Source organism: Rhea pennata, chromosome 7 (genome assembly GCF_028389875.1).
Source record: "Rhea pennata isolate bPtePen1 chromosome 7, bPtePen1.pri, whole genome shotgun sequence".
Lineage (NCBI taxonomy): Eukaryota > Metazoa > Chordata > Aves > Rheiformes > Rheidae > Rhea > Rhea pennata.
Genome location: NC_084669.1, coordinates 33631531 through 33649317, shown reverse-complemented (window position 1 = coordinate 33649317; position 17787 = coordinate 33631531). Strand labels below are relative to the sequence as shown.

The window sequence follows — 17787 nt, the reverse complement described above, 5'->3', positions numbered from 1 at the left end:
CCACAAGCTGTGTCCCGGCCAGCTGCACTCTGCGGACGACAGTTTCCATGTGAGGGTCATGGCAAGAGCCAGAGAAGTGCACCTCTGACTCCTCAGAACAGTCTGGGCTAAAAAATGGAAAAGAAAAGGCAAAGAGAGGAAAGAATGAGCAGACGCTAACTGATTATGCAATAGCCAAGACAAAAGCATTGCAAACACAGCAGCGAGGAGTGAAAGGGCACAGCAGACCCATGCAAGCCAGCCAATTCACCAAAATGCAGCAAAACACACAAAAAAACCCAGTATCAACAAAATTCCAATTAGAGAGCTTCAGAAAATAAAAGAGAAATAAGAACAGCAAATCTTAAGAAGGCTTTCACAGCAATATTTCTCTTCTCTCCAGCAAAAACTAGCATTTGTTAAATTGCTGTCTAGCAGAGTCAGCAGTACCCAATGGAGACGTGACCTACATACCTCGGAAATACAATAGATATGTAACCAGTCATATCCATGTAGGTAGACAGATTAGGCAGTCTAATAGACTGGTAAAGGATGGACACTATATATGAATTTAAACAGTCAGAAATTCATGAGAGAAGCATAAAATGCAAGGTTTCCTGAAACACTGCTTTTGGAATGACAACAGCAGGTAGGAAACTATGATCACCCCATTGCACACAACATAGAATGACAAATACGTTATTTCAACCCCTTGCATTTCCTGTTTGTAGCAGATTAATTAAGAACATAAATTCTTTCTTTTAAAGTGTAAGAATCCTATAATTTTCTTTCCTTTCTTTTTTCATTGCAGTCTATCATTGCACTGCACAGTAATCATAATTTGTTAGGCATACTCAACCTGAATAAAGATATTAGCAAAGTGACATGCAGAAACTGAGAGTAAGCTGCTCCCTTGATATCCACCTTTAACTTCCATCATGCTGAAGACCACTGAGGAGAACCAGGGGGAGACGGGAACTGCAGCAGCATCCTAAATCCAGCACCCGTTCAGTCCTCTGGGCCATCGCCAGCCTCAGCAGGAGCGTTTTTTTGGCAAATGCCTTTGAAAAGCTCCCGTTTGTGCAGGCACCCTGTCGTAATGCATGCAGCAGGGAAAAAAAAACACAAAAAACTAACAACTTTTAGAGATAAGTTGTCCCCACAATGAGCTTGGGACAGAAACTTTTAGCTGCCCCCCATCGTCCTGGGGACCTGCATCCACCCGAAACAGTGCAGCTTTGGGGTGTGAATGTGATGCTGTTTTGCACTGCTGAACTGGGGAAGAAACGGCTTTTTTTCACCCGTGGCAGCTTTGCCAGGCTGCGTGCTCGTGGAATGAGAGCCTGTGCATCTGCCGTAACACCTGGAAGATGGTGGTTTTAAGGTCCTGATGGCAATCTCACTTGCCCAGGTTTAAATAACTGTGAACCCAAGGAGTTCAGCATAATCACCTCGGAAGCAAACACAACCAGAATCAAGCCCATCTTGGTGTTACAGTCCCAGGAAATCTTCAGCGCTCAGAAAAAGCCAAATAAAACTGAGCGACATTCATCAATTTATCAGAGCAGGGCAGGGTTTAAACTAAAGACGAAGCGAGTTGTGTAAGACTCTTTTGTAGTCAATGCTGGTTCTTAGGAAATTATCTGTGTGAATTAAGTGGAGAGACTATTAAACAATTTACACACTTCCTTGTGTTTCAGATGTCTAATTATAGCCGTGTTTGTCTCTCTCCGCAGAACTGTTTTATACCACATGGTATGCATATTTCAGCATCTAGCATTATTAACTCATGACCGGCTGTCAGTTGATCATTATCTAACACATGGGGTCTACAAAAAAAGCCTTATTTGGGCAAAAGCAGACTTCTGAACCACTCCGTCTATATTTTCCCGCAGAAGAACTTTATTTGGATTATTATTTGCTGTCAATGGAAACTCAGAGGTTACATATGTGAAATCTGCAGACAGGAAAATAAATCCTCACCAAGTTTAAACACTTAGTTGATATTAAAACCATCTCCAGCTTTGTTAGTTTAAAGAAAACTCTCAGTTGCCCTCTAGTGTTACACATCTGCCATGCAAGAACGGAGAAGGGAAGGGTGTTAGCAAGAGAATCGTATCCAGAGTGAAGGTCGCAAAATTTAACCTAATTTAGTATGACGTGATTTACTATATACGTAATATTTCTTGTAAAAGAACGAGCAGGGGGATGCTTTTACCTTCTGGTAATTTCCATGCTTTTGTCCGCTCGAAACACAAAGCTTGCATAATGTTTGCCGCTTTAACTGCAGCGTGTGACACGCTGATTTTATGAGCTAGAATCTCTGCAATCACTCTGCTTACTGCACTCTATAAAGTTCATTCATAACTAAAAATAGCCTAATGCACAAACTGATTTAGCATTATACTGAAGCTAAGGAACATCGGGAGTCTGCAAGAATTCCCTAATATGGAAGAGAAGCTGAGTTTTCAAAAGCAGCAGTTTATTTGTTTCTGAAAATGGACAACATATGTAAAAGATTTAATATACAGAACCAGGTGTATATATAGCATAGATCTTCATATGTGCCCATTTTCATTCTATATAAAGACTTCATACAGCCTGAAACTATAAATTTAATAATAGATTACTAAATTAAGTCTGCACAATCACTTCATAAAAAATATCATTTCAATTTAAAATACAGCTGTAGGGGTTTGGACAATTTCCTGCATAATAGAGGCCCATCCCTGAAATGTAAATAACACTGGTATTAAAACAAGTCAATCAGGCACATCAGGAAAAAAAGAAAAAAAAAAGTACATGAAAACATAAATGCATTTTCCAGCCTATCCTAAGTAGGGATGCCAAACCTTTATTTTATTTGAATGCTGCTTTGATAAATCACTACTGCTTCAGGAGGCTTTATTATTTTTTTTAATGTCCTGTTTTTCCTAACAGAAATCCAGAGCTGATTAAGTCTTAGCCGTTTTGACTATAACAAACCGACAGGGTTTTGCAATAAGAATTATTCACTTCTTTCCTGTGTACCGTCAGCATTCTTAAAATAACGTTACTATAAAATTAAACAGCGTACTCTTCAGAAACACATGACGTTGCCTGTTCTGTTTTTTTCAGCTGCAATTGTGCAACTGAAAAATTCTCTTCTTTCTCAATGCCTTTTCCCCAAACAAATACTTTTGATAGTTAAAAGATTAGAAAAACTAGTTAGGATTTTTTTTTCTGAGAGTGTTACAGGCCACCCGTAATACTATTGACTGATTACACAGTAAAAATGGCAAACATTACTTTATTTGGTATACACCCCAAGTTAATTATAAGGCTTTCTCTTTTTAATTTGACAAGACTGAAATATCACCAGAAGGACATATGGCAGCTCGAAAAAAAAAAAAAAATACAACGAGGGAAAAGGCGAAATGAACCTTTAAAAAGACGAACGACTGGATTTGCATAAGCAGGTTTTTATAAAGCACGCCCTTTCCCCAGAGGCCGCGCAGCGTCTTCGGGCCGGCGAGGCAGCGGCCGCGGCCGGAGAGCCCCGGGGCCGGCGGGCGCCCTGCTCCGCGGCGCGGTGGGACGCGGGCGCGCTCCACGGGCTCCTCCTGCTCAGAGCCTTCCTGCTGGCACATCCGAGAGGACTCTGCTCCCCGACCCGCAGCCCGGATCCCGGTTTCTCCGAGGAGCCTCCTGCGAGACGTGGCCGGAGCAGGCTGGGTTTAGGAAGCCTGACAGAGGGACACGAGTGGCCAGAGCTTCTGCACATCTGGTCTGAAACGCACAGAAGTAGCTCCTTGACAGATCAGCACCTCTCCTAGATTTCCACCCACGCTCCTGAGGAGATTTGGACTTCTGCTGAGAGGAATGTGAAGATTCATTGACCCAAGAGATAAATATTGACTGAGGAAAAGCAAAGGTCAAACTGGTCAATATTTACCCAAGAAACTCTACGTCTTGATGCACTGTAACACGCACTCTGAACATCTTCATCAGGCATCTCTGGAGATCTTTCCGCTACGAGCGAGGATTTCAAAAGGATCATCGTTTTTCCTCGCAATTCTCTACTTTCGAAAGAGAAGCCACGGCGCAGCCGCTCGGAGGGCACGCTCTCCGCCGGCGCCGGCGCCGCGTTCCTCCACGAGCGCCCGCCTCCCCCGGCGACCGCGCGCAGGCAGCGCTTCCCGCCTCGGCACGCGGCGGCACGTCCGACCACCGGGAACAAGAACTCCTTCCCGGGGAAGGACTGACACGCTCCTTTCCCGCTCCGTCTCAAATATCCGTAAAGCAAGGCTGAAATTTGGCCCCCAGCTCCAATTTCAAATAAGGAATTACTTTGAGACAACGTCAATCAAGACCTTTGGGGGAGTTTATTACAGTCCTGTTATTTTCAGTGGCAAGTATACTTATCCTAGTATTTCTCCAGGGTTTCAAGCTCACTACCTCTTTTCTAAAAGTCTCCTACCACGCTATTTTTGTCTGAAGCCGCAGTGTAACTGACTCTTCTTTCCACAGAGCAGTTTGTTTAAAACAAAAATTCCAAAGAATTTATAAAGACTAAGTTTTTCCAAAGATGCACAAGGAAGGTAGACACCCAAATCCTCCGGCATTTCAATGACGTTACTGACTTAATTCCCCTAGGCACCTTCATAGGGCCTCTGCCAGCACGCAGGAAGGTAGAGACCCCTTCCTCCTCCATCCATCCAAATTCAAATATTCTAACACGGCAGGTGAACTCCCATTTCTAACCTCTGTCTCTGCTAAACAGTCAAACACAGCACAGATTTATTGCAGTCACCATGGAGACCTGTGAGTTTTGAATCAAACGCAAACTGTTGCCATTTTTATGAGTTTTGAGTCTTTTATGTATTTTGAGTCTGCTCTACTCCTCCCATCCTGCCTTTTCTTCGTCTTTACTGGCAAATCCCGGTGAGCCCCATGGGCACCTCAGCGCCGGCGAGGGCAGTGGGTCCTCCCATCCCCAGTCGCCCTCTTTCGCCACTGGGAACCAAAAATACTGTGGGAGGTCAGACCCCACAACACAGAAAGCACAAACGAAATCTCCATTATTCCGATGAAAAACGCAAGACTTGCTTCATGCAATTTTGCAGTTAGGCCTATTAGGGATGAAGGAATTAATTTATTCTCCGACAGCGGGAATAAAAGGAAGGTTTTGGGCTCGTGTCTGCAAGGGCTGTCAGCGGAGCAGAGGCAGTACTGCGGCTGAATGAAGACGAGCAAGGACGGGAGCAAGCAAAATGCAAGAGCCTGTCTTGCAGGACAGAGGTCCAGGAGGACCAAAACAAGGGTGAGTGCAGGGGGCAGCCAAATCCCCAGCCACTGCGCACTCAGGCACAAGCTTCACTCCCCTACTCGGAGCCACCTCCGCCACCAGCAGCAGCTGGCTCATAGCCATGCTCTCGCTGGGGAAAGGCTCTCCAGCATCGCTGAAAGCATCGCCTAGTTACCCGACTCCCAAAGCTGCGCAGACCCTAGCAGGACCTCTTCTGCACGCCCAGAAAAAGATGCCACAAGAATGGATGGTGCTTCCCGTAGGATTTCCACAACCCAAGGCCATGGGCTCCCTGTGCCAAAAGCGCAGAAGGCTGGGATCAAACAGTCCCAAAGATGCACATGCCAAACGCTACCTTTTCCCACCCCTCTGGGACAGGTACATTATTTCCTTTAAAACAGTATCAAGCTTCGCTACAAAATCCCCCTGTTTCTGGAATCGTATGCAATCTCTAATGTGGAACTTAAGTTTAAATTCAAAGACCAATTGAAAGAAAATCAATGAAATGCTTTTATGAAACAGGAGATTGATCTGCAGCTTAAAACTTCCAGTAATGTAATATTTTAGAACTTTAATAAATAATGCTTTTATCGTGATTGCAAAATAATACCCTGCCATGAAAACACGGAGCAGAGGTAGGAAACTGTTCAACAAGAATTAAAACGTCACACTTTGCACAGAGCGCAGCATTACAATTATTGGTGAAACACATTTTTCAAACTTGTTAACACAAAATTAACAATTACATACATCACTTAATTCTGTAAGTGCATATCCCTTGAAGTACCCATTAGCTAACCATGCCTAGTTCAGTTTTAATATACATGCAGGCTTTGTAGCACAGAGGGGATGTAACTATGTGAGCGCTGGCACAGTAAACCCTGAAATGGCAAGTGCTATTAAATTGAGATGCAATCATGTTGAAAGGGAAACATTAACAAACAGCAGACAATTGAGAAGAAAATACAGGGCGCTTGTGTTCTCATACATGTGCTTCAAAACCTTATATAACTATTCATTGTCTATTGCATCTGGCCATGGGCCCAGTTGGTTCTATGCTATGCTATACTAATTTTATAATAATAAACTGTTACACAAGCTTTATGCAGTCATGCATACGAAGAGGTTGTGGAAGACATTACATTTGATTATCTTTCACGCAAAGACACCATCTTGAAATTAAACACAGCCTGGTAGAAATGCGCATGAGTTTGAAAAGGAAAACAAATGCAAGGATATCATTACAAAAAATAAAAGAAAGAGAGAGGAAAAATCCTTTCATAAAAGATAGGTTAGAGTTGAGAACCTTTTCCTCCTCTGAATCTCACCTTCACATTATGCATGACAGACGAATACAACTAATCCCATAATACAATGCAAGAATCTGCATGTTCCTGGACTAGATTTGTTTGAAGACAGTCAGTGATTTTGGAAAAATACGCCTTTTTTTTTTTTTTTAATACACCTCCTTTCGGTAAAAATAAAGCAAAGCAGTTTACAAAGCCAAAAGGAATGCATGAAATAGCTGGGGTTTAAAAACTCTTTCTGCTGTTGTTGCTTTAGCATGAACCAACATGAACCGCTAAGATGCTTCAGTTAACATTTATCTGTGGCAGAAAACATTTCTTAGGATAGGAGTTGGAAGAGTTGGGGATGAGAGAGACAAGGCACAAAAGAACATACACAGTATGAAGCAGATGCGATCCAGAGAAGTCATTTCATATTCCACATTTGTCTATGGAATTGTCTGAGAATTTTCTGCTGGACATTATTTCCAGGTTTATCGCAGCAGTTCAGAACTAGCTATATATAGTCACTGACCAGTGCCAGAAAGCACTACCAGACTATAGGATCATGGCATATTTTAAGTCTGATATCTCACCAACCATCAAGGCCAGAAATAAATGTCTTTTACTATTAGAAAGAATGAAAGCCTCAGATCTCCAAGATATATAAGTGATCTTACTCAGCTCTACTAAGTCACAAGGTATCAACCTCAAAAATCACATTATTCTGATTGCCATTATGAATCCCCTGCTTCCCTACTACCCCCTACATATTTTGATTTCAACATTTTAACATCTAATCTAAAAAAACCTACTAAAGCTAGTGAACCAGCATTTTATGTGTGGCCCCTGAGGCACTTCCACATGCAAATAACAGCAACGCATACCAAAAGCGAAGCAACGGCAGTCAAGTGGCACAGAAGTCAACGGACGCAGGAGCAAATCCCCAAAAGCTTCAGCACCGGATTCTGATCTAAATTACATCAGTGTAAATCCCAAATAATTGACTTTGCAGGATTTACATGAGTAGAACAGAGATTGTAATCTTGCTCTTAACCTTTACTTTTGAAATAGAGATGGTCAAAAGTAAGATTTTCTATCAAATGAGAAGAAGATAGAGTTTCATCATTTGCTTCTGTTTTAACTAAGACACACGATCCAAAAAGTTCTGAACACCACTAATAGGCAACAATCGGACCGCACAACGCCACAACACCAGGGCCCTGTGACAGCACTACCACCGATGGGACCATGAAGCACCACCAAACCCTGCCCAGAGAGGGGGGCAGGCACTGGACACCACCAGCCTGGCACCTCTGGGACCCTTGCCTCAACCCCTCGTACTGCAGAGTTGTCCCCAAAAGGACTATTGCAACGCAGTGCGACAGAGTTCAGTCCATCCAACTCCAAATTAAATACTTCATTTAAATCTTTCTGACGAAATTAAGAAGAAAAATAAAGAAAGAAACAGATACAGAGCGGCTATGGGGAGTTACTGCAGGAAAAAAATCCCATTTTACCAAATCAGCATCTTCCAAAGACAAAAAGCATCAAGGCCTTGACTTAGAAGGGTGAGAAAACCCCAGCTAGGTAAAAGTCATGTCAGAATTAAAATGGAAACAGAGGGGGGAAAAAGTAGGAAATCAGGTGGCAGCGTAAGAGTGGGGTGGAGTTCAAGTCTCATATGCCAGGTTTATTTTGCAGCTAGACCCACCGCCCAAAATTTTCCCCTAGAGTAAAGGGGAGCCGTACACGCTCTCCGCCTGCAGCTGGAATACAAGACGAGGTGGAAAAGGTGTCCTCAGCCACCGAGGAGGGCTCGCCTGTCTTCTGCGATTTATTTTAACCAGAATCGTGTTGTTTTCGTCGAGGCTTCTAACACTAGCGGAGCCAAACAAACTGCAACCTCCTACGGCAGCGCCCGCCCGCTGCCCCGGGGCCGCCTCTTTTCCAGGGATATTCGTGTTCGGACCCAAACGAGCTCACCTGCACCGGGAGCTGATGCTTCTGCTCGTTCATCCCGGCCTCCTCCGCTCTCCCGAATATTTCTGACGGTTGCCAGGCAACTATTGTCGAATACATGCATGAGGCATTAATTGTCTGAGCACTTCAAAAGAGGAAAATTCTTTAAAACTGAGGACACTGCCGTACCAAAAATAGGGCATTTCCTTTATAAAGGGCAACACTCGTGGCTGGGAATGTTGATGGCTGCAGCGTGTCAGAGGCTGAGTGAGTCATGGCGATTACTCACATACCGCACACATCACAGACGAACTGTCTTCGGGAGACCTTATTTTATAATACACTTTTATTTTACATAAAGTGTTCCGGATCTGGTTTCATCTTCCGACTGCTGGTCCGCAGCACGGATCGCGTTTTCGCTATGAAATTAATGCCTTTGGGTCCCTCCACTGTTATAGCCAATGTTAGAACTTACTGAATGCATCAATTCGCTATCTTCTAAACCCAAAATGGCACTGGCAAGTATTCTTCTTTGCTCCACTTCAAAGGATACTATAGTCTCACTGCTGATGCCAAGTGCTCTGCGCTTCTTACCAGTAAACGTGGATTTTATTTTATAGGGTCTTTTTTTTTTTTCCAAAATACATTCCAATGTCATGATCAAGCTCCAAAGACAGTAAACACAGACTTCCATAAATTGACTTAACTTCTAAACTAAACAACTGCAAGGATTTGCAGCTAGGTAATTTTTGTTTTTTCTTGTTTTATAACAAACCCATGTCTATTGTAACTAAACATTCACAACGCACATGTAGTCAACCTAATTACAGGGTGCCTTTCAAAACAACCAACACCAAAAAAACCCTAAAGAACCATCATTTTTTGGTAAATCAGTCAAATGATCATGGTTCATTGCAAAATCAGGTTGGTATAAAGGAATGAGGGTAACTGCACTACCAGTTCCGAGCTAAGAGCTGTTAAAGACCCTGGGAATAATCTCGTCTCTGTTATTCAAACTTGTCTTCTACCTCTGTAAAAATGTGTCATGGGACACAGGCCTATCTAAGTAAAGTTCAGCTGAGGTTAGTGAGACTTGAAGATGAAGTGACTTATTTAACTTCTGAAGAGAGACACAGAATCAACATCTACTCAAAGAAAACATGCCGCCCCATAGTAAAAAACTGTTTCCACTGGGAAATTAACTTTTTTTATTGCAGTTGCAAGTCCAGAACAGTGCTGACAGTACTGGATGGCTCCTTAGTATCCTTTCGATGCAAAACCATCACTGTCTCTCAATGCCACCCATGTTAGCACGATGATCACCACCAGCCTCTTCACACACTTTCTTATCCTTTGCTGATCTCAAATAAATTCCTCCCCTTCTATTACTCACTTGTTGCAAACACCTGCTTTTAACTAACATGCTCTTTGAAGCTATTATGCAAAGAGGTAATGTGACCAGAGATATCTGTGAAGGATCCTTAAAGAATCATGAAGTTTGCATGTGAAGTCCGTAAATGATCTTAGAGCGTGCAATAGCCTATTTAAACGATTACACAGACAGCCCTCTGAAGAAGGTCCTCCAAGGTAGGCAACAGCTCATGGTGGGATTGAGACTGCTAAGAAGCATAAGGATGAGACTCAAGACACAGGGTATCGATGCCACCAAGACAGGCCCAGGCAATGAAGATACTTGGGTTTAGGGCTCACCTCACCAACCTCCTGGGCAACCCTGGACAGATCATTGTCTACCACTTAGAGCGTAAGCAACTTCTAGGAAGATTTTGGTTTATTATATAATGAACACAAGATCGAGCAAAATCTAGCCTTTGCTGGCCCAGATGCTACAAACGACACGTACTAATACAGTAACAGTTTTCAAGGTGGAACAAGTTAGTGGGATAGACCTTCTGCAAATGCTGCCTATCAATTTCAGAGCAACTGTTGAATGAAGAGAGCATCTTTCAGCTGAGTAAGGATCATGTCTTTAGAAAGCAGTTGTGATTTAAAAGATGCAAGTAATAAAGAACGTACATTACTCCTAGCTACGTTGTTCCCATGGATAATTACCCCTCACTGCTAAATAATTGTGTCTTATTTTCAGCATTAATTTAGCTGCTTCAACTTCAAAGGACTGGATCCAAATTGAGGAGCACTCTGCAGTCACTGATCTTCTCATGGAGGCACGGCACTAGCAGACGGTGAGCAGGACCCTCCATAGTCCTCTCCTGCGCACACCGAGGGGACTGACATTCATCCATCCTCCACTCGAAGGCAAGTCTTCCATGCCACGAACTCTTCTATGGATCTTTCCTTAACCCTATCCAGGATTTATATACGTTGGGCAAAGCACGAGCATTAGAACTGAGCACAGCCAAGTTGAATTTGGGAAAAATATTTTTAATCAAGTATTTCTGCTCTCCCGTGATCCTCTGCAGCCTGTAGTTTAGTATAATACATTCGAGTATTAGCGGTGCAGTTATCCCGTCAAATTGTATCACCCTTTTTGCAGTGAGCCATAATCATTTGACTGACTTACCAAAAATGTTAGCTCTTAGGGGTTTTGATAATGATTTCCTCTAGTGCTATATGCAGTAGTAGTAACACCTCTCGATTTCTTCTCAGTATTCCCCTGCTTATTCATCTAAAATCAGGGTTGCTCTCCTACCCTAGTCAATTGGTTATCTATCATTACCCTCAGGTAATTTACGGCATTAAGACCAACACAGCAGCCCTGAGGCACACAAAAAATGCTTGCCTGAACACTAAAAGACTAGGATACAGCTATATATGTCCAAGCCCAAACTTCGGCTGAAATCAAAACTCTCACTGCTTTACTGGCTTTTGGCCCATAATGGACAATCAATCTATAAAAAAAACATTACACAAAGATCTATTCACTGGTGATAAATCTAGAAAAAAAGCAACACATTTTTTTTAAGCTAGATGCTGCCCTCTTTTTTTTTTTCCTGCTTATTCACTACTTATGCATAAAAAGCCAGGTCATGCCAAGAAACCACCAGCATCCAGTGGCTGTCACCAGGGATGCTCACCTCCGTTTTAGCCAACATCAGTACCTTCTCTTGTGGGCACAAGCAGAAGGATTGCTGAGCACTCCTCCATTGCTTGCATAAATGATGAACCAAATCACACATTCACCATGACTTTTCTGTTCAGGGTTGCAAAGACATGACAGGTAATGAGACCTTCCTCAAACTGCACTGGTGTCGACAGACAAGGAAAGTTCTCCGAATCAACCCTACTGCTCTCATTTGATCTCAGAAAGTGAAGACCATGGCAAAACTTTTTAATGCCTTCCTTTGCCTCCTTTCCAATTTGCTTTAAAAAACAATCAAAAATACATTCAAAGAATCCAGCCACGTGAATTTAAATTCTGCAAAAATCTCACCCACCAGTAATTACTACTGGAGTATTTAAATTTTTTTAAGAAAACAAACCCCAAACCAAACAAAACACTATTTTTCAATTAATTTTCTTCCTCTGATTCCTCCCCACATTGCATCATCTCCCAATTACTGTGATTTTGCTGAGTGTGCCAGTTTCTTAAAGACGCAGCTATAAAATGTATGGACTAATTGTTGAGCAGAACTGAAGAGCTATTAAAACTGCAATAGTACAGCACTTCCAGCGGTAGTCTATTATTTCTACATGATTGGTTTTGTACAGTCCAACTCACGCAGTGAAACTCTTAGATAAATTAACTCCTTCGTTTTGACATAAACATCAAAGGGAGAATTAAAGGAGAATGAGCAGTATTTGCTCCTCCTATTTAATACATGATGTTCATAACACCCATGCATGTTCCTGGAAAATTACAAATTATTTAAATGGAGAAACTCATTTGCTGCTGTATCAAGACTGTAATACATAAAATTTGACTCCAGAATTATCTCATTTTCCCATTTCACGTTTCCCTGTCATCTACATGGTAGGGCATGTTTACAGAACTTTGTAACTATAATATACAATTCAGTCATTTCTAAACAGCTCTATAAGAGTAAGTCTGAAATGTACACATTTTAAAGATTATTTAGTGAACACCAAACTTTCCCAGCTGTTTCACATTTTGAATTTCCCAATAAATGAATAGCATACTAAAAAAGCAAACAAGATCTGACATTATTTAGTCTAAGTTTCTAAAATGGCGTAACATCTGTAGCTAAAAACAATTTTGAATAACTATATTTAACTATAGCAGCCATTCTATTATTCATAGCCCATTTTCCTTACAGATTAGGCGACCGAACGTGGTGTTCAAACACTTCTCCTAATTGCTTAGCGCTTCCACCAGCCAAACTGCAGCAAAAAAAAAAAAAAAAAAAAAAGGAGAGGGAGGGAGGGAAAAATCCGCAGCCATCTCTCTTACGCGTGTCTGCGTTCGCGTGCCCAGCCCCGACCTCCGCGACGTGCCGCGCGCGCCCTAACCCAAGCGATGCTCCCGGCTTGCTTCTTCGGTTCCACCTTTGCCTCGTCCCACCGCCGGGACAGCGGCTCATCTTTCGCCCAGCGCCGTTTCCGCTCCAGCAACACACTCACCAAAACCAGCAGTCCCACCGAGCTCAACGCAGCTAGAGACACATAGAGGCTTTGACCATTTTTATGGTGCTCAAACATAAATGGGGGAGAGGGGGGAATTGTGCTTTTTATTTTCTTTTCTGCCCGGCAGTAATTAATTAATTACATGTTCAGAAAAAAAGAAAAAGTTCACATGAGTCATTTATGTGTTTTCATTCTTTGTAAACTTTCTGGCACACCCTATATGCTTCATTTCTTGCCTTAAATAAGTAAGTACTGGAAAATATGCACAGTATTTGGAACTAAGGGGAATGACATATTAATTCAGAGTTTGCTTTGTGTAAGTTTGCTCTTTCTAGATTTGAAATGAAACTTCAGGGAAACTTAAAAGCTTGCCTGCAACCTGTAATTTACACCGCCCTTCACCCACACTATCTGGACGGTATTAGCTATTCCTTTAAGCAACAACAGTGAAGTATCATCACTAGGTAGCTTAGTTGCCTGGGATACTCCACTGAACCCGAGCAGTCGGGAATCTGGGAAGCACGAACTCAGAAGGGAAAAAAAAAAAAAAGTAAACAAAGTAATGAGTAACAGTTACAGCTCCTTAAAATGTGTACATTAACCTCGGTATTGAGCAACTATTTGCTTTTTAGAGGCAGTACCCTCCGATGGAAATAATGGCAAATATTTTGGAAATTCCATCCAAAGGCAGAGTGAAATCGCTCAAGTGCACTCCCCAAGAGCACAGCCCTCTCGGGTACCTGCCAGTGAACTCAGGTAAGTTTACAAACGGCCTATACCTAAAAGACCATTAACTAAAATTACCTTTGTTTTTATTGAAAGACAGCCTCAAGTGCTGACATGTAATATATGACATGTGATACATAATAATACTCTTAAACCAGTTCTGACATAATATCTCCCAAGGCATAATAACCACAAATGACTGCTTTAGTTAAGAACTAGCCAGAAGCAAAATAGATCCATGTAAAAGCAGCTTTAACCATAAATACCTCAACAATATTTTATGTCACTTTGTAAAAAAGTTAAAGGAGTCCCATAATAATTAACAACAAAAACTTCATGTTCTTTACTATTGTATGGTGGTTGTGAAAGGTTATTTCATAGTCCCGCAGCTGCCAATGCTGTAAATTATGCAGGCACCAAGAAGCATTAAGGAGAAATAATAGCAATTTAAACTAAGGGCTGACGTAATTCATGATAAACAGTCGTTGGAAAATATTACAATGTTGTCCTTTTTGAGTGGGTTTATTCAGAAGAATGTGACCGTATTCGGACAGAAACCACTTCTCCTTCCAGCGCGCCGGCGCTGCCCGGCCGCGCGGCTCCCCGGGGCGTGCGCCGCGGCCCTCCCCAGACTGCAGATGTTTCTACCGAGTCCTTACAGACAGGAAGGTATTTTATCTCACTCCTGCACGCACTAGTTTACGTCCACCTAAGGGCGCGCTCTCAGCGCTGGGCGAGGTGCTGCTCTTGGCCAGCTGGTGAAAGTCCTGCGTAACAGCCGCCGAAGTGGAGAGAGGTATTTTGGATTTACGCCACTGCAAGTGAGACAGAATGTGACCCCTTATCAGGGCTTTTTTGCTTGGAGTATACAAATATTTTATGCGTTTCAATGAGTGACAGAATGCAAAACTTGCAAATATTTATTTTTAGATGTATGGGGGAAAAGCAATTAGAGCTAAAAATGTTAAGAATGAAGAAATCACTTAACAGAAGCAATTATGTTGGGCATACAAACAGCTCTGTCTTCAGACATTTTATTCAAATGCTGCAGAGCACACTAGAAAATATCAATTGTTTAAAAAAACTGCAAGTATTTTTTCACAACTGAAAAATCAATCATTATAAACAACATCTGGGGATCATTAATATCTTACTCTACAGTTGGATTAACAAGATAAGAGGTCTGACCAGAATCCAGAACATTTCCAGATTTTCTTTTTCAAGCTAAAAGCTTATGCTTGCAGAGGTGGGGTGGGCAGGGAGGAAGAAATGTGCATTTATCTATGTATATTGTATATAGCACGATTATGCATTAATCATTGCTTCCCCTACAGCTATGTCCTGTTTTTGTTTTGAGAGAGTTAAAATCGAAATATTTAGCTAAGCCACTCTACCCAGAGCTTTGGAAAAGATCTGCATATTTTTCAGACTGCTGGAGATGCCACCGTAAAGCTCCAGGCGAGGAGGTCCCAGTATCCCGCCACCGAAAGGCCTCCATACTCCTCACGTCCTGGTTTTAAACGCCCCAAAGTCCTAGTCTTAGCAGAGCTGCACCAACACCGAACCCGCCCTAATGTCACATCTGAGTTGAAACAGAGAAGCCTGAAAACCGGGAATTTAAAAAATGGTACCGGGAAAGAGGAGTACGTTTTTAAGGTCTACACGAGGCCTCTTCCATTTTCTGCACTGAGGAGGAGGAGAAGAACCTGCAGTTTCGCTCTCCCTATGAGCGAGGATACAGCAGTGCCGGCAGCTCCCCGTCCGGCTCGCTGTGCTTCCCGCCATCCTCTGGTGCGCAAGCAAACACGAACATCTCCTCTCCCGTTGCGCACTCCAACTGGGACATCATCACAGGGCTGTTCCCAGAAGCAGATACATGCAATGTTTGAAAAAAGTAGGAGAAGGAATAAACAAATAAATAAAAAGCACCTAGAGCCCCTTTCTTAAATGGAAAATTCTCAAATAAAATTAAATAAACGCACTGCACAGAAGCAGAGCACGCTCCTTCAGGTAGGAAGAGTGCTCTCCAGCCTGGTGAGCAACCTGCACCTCTGCCAGCCGGATGCTGCTCTCAAGGCAAGGGATATGAGGCACATTGATGGAGATCCTGCAGATGACCACAGCTAACACTAAACTGATTAAATATCCCTGCAACTTGATCAAATTACTACAAACTTAGGTGCAATGAAGTATCTTCTACTGGCCAGTCTGGGCAGGGTGGCTAATACACATGCAACCCCCTCACCGTCCACTTTTGGCTGCTGTTGGAGACTGAGCTACGGCTGCTCCAGAGGAAGGGACATCCCCACACAGACCTTCTGGAGAGGGGACTGAAGATACACCTGCCTGACGGCAGGAGGACAGAGCCCCCGAGACGAGGGGACCGAGGCCCAGGGGAGCAGGGTCTTCCCACCTTTGCTGAATTTCACTGATGTCAGCGATCCTGCAAGCAGCCAGAATGGCAATAACGGCGAAGCTTTACCACAACTGAAAAACATTAAAAAATACCTTTCTTTCCTAAGTGCAACCTTTTTACTAGAGATGGCTTAAAAAGAAAAGTCAACTTTGACTCAATAAAGAATGTCACCAACAGGAAGACTCTGCATTTCATTACACTGGAAACATTCTCTCTCTCTCTCTTTTTTTTTTTAAGCCTCATTTTACATGCCAGGGTTTTGTTTTGTTATGTTTTTCCCCTAAACAACTAATTTTATCTATGAGTCACAAAGTTCTGCTAAGCTAAGATGCATAATGAAAGCAAAGGCAAAATCTGAGCCGTGCCGGAAGCGGTGGTCCCCCCGGGCGCTCCCCGTCCCCAGGAAGCCCCTCTGCTCGGCAGCCTGCCCTCCTGCCCCAGGCAGCGCCGGGCGGGAGGGCACGGCCGTCGGGAACCGGCGGCGCCGCTCAGAAAGCCGCCTTCGGCATCGTTCCCGCGCCGCGAGCCTTCGGCGAGGCGCAGGGCTGAGAAGGGAAGTGGGGCTCGCCATGCCTTTACACCTCGTTTTTTCAATGAGCAGTTTCTCTGTGCGCCGCTCTTTTTATGGTAAAATAGAGAAGTTTCATTTCTCAGAGGAAAGGATGATATTAATACCCTAGCACGGTGCACTTCTCTCACTTTTGGGTATGAAATGTTTTCTAAAAATTTGGCCTTTACACATAAAAATAAAACTTTGAACCTCCTTCTGGGGCTGAGCAAGTGTTTACGGTACCCTAGGGACCAAACAGCTTTTTTAACAGCATATTGGACCCAGCGTGCTATAAAAGTAATCCAAGATGATTTAAAATTTACCAAACAGATCTAGAAAATAGACAAGAAATAAACGACTCTGCTTTCCCTCACACTCCTGCTCCTGCAAGAAGCCCGGGCTCGGGAAGCAGAAGACGAGCTGCCTTGTTCGCCTCGAGCGGGCAGGCTGCATGGCACCGGCACCGGCACCGGCACCGGCACCGCGAGAAACCGCCTCGCGCCGGGTGCTCACCCGGCAAAGGCGGCAGCGCGGCGGCGGCGGCGATCCCAGCTCCGGCTGCGACGCCGAGTGCCGGGACGCCTCCCGCAGCGGCTCTGCTCTCCGGTTCCTGCCCAGCGACCCTCCGGTCCGGCGCTGGACCACGCCTGGACCCGCAGCTCTGCTCCGGCCGGAGCTCTTCGCTCCGGAGCGACAGCTACTAGGACCCCAATTTTGTCACTTCTAGGCAGTATGTACGACCGCACGGCAATACCAGTAAATTATATGCATTTACAAAAGTTATTCAATTACAGTAACCACAGCGGCTGATAAATCAAATGGAGTTTGAAAAATGTCTTTCCCAATGATATCGCGTTAAGAGAAACAAAACGTTCGACTAGTAAATGTTCTTTTTTATTTTAAGGGGGAGGTTGAGGAAACAGGGGTTTGGTTTTTTCACATGCCAATTAGCACGGGCAATTAGATACAGGAATGCACAGGTGAAGTCTAGCCTGCGCACAGAAATAAAGCGAGGCCGCGG

The 17787-nt window shown here is 43.4% G+C and overlaps 1 protein-coding gene and 1 long non-coding RNA gene across 6 annotated transcripts in view; one reads left to right on the top strand and one right to left on the bottom strand.

The window, feature by feature from the left end:
* The window catches only part of ARID5B (AT-rich interaction domain 5B), a 100358-nt gene that overhangs the window by 41736 nt on the left and 40835 nt on the right, over positions 1 to 17787 (bottom strand). The gene's annotated exons all lie outside the window — the stretch shown is intronic.
* Positions 14360 to 16396, top strand: LOC134142709 (uncharacterized). The gene is made up of 2 exons (XR_009958943.1): positions 14360 to 14596; positions 15135 to 16396. It is a non-coding gene; the product is annotated as an uncharacterized LOC134142709 (long non-coding RNA).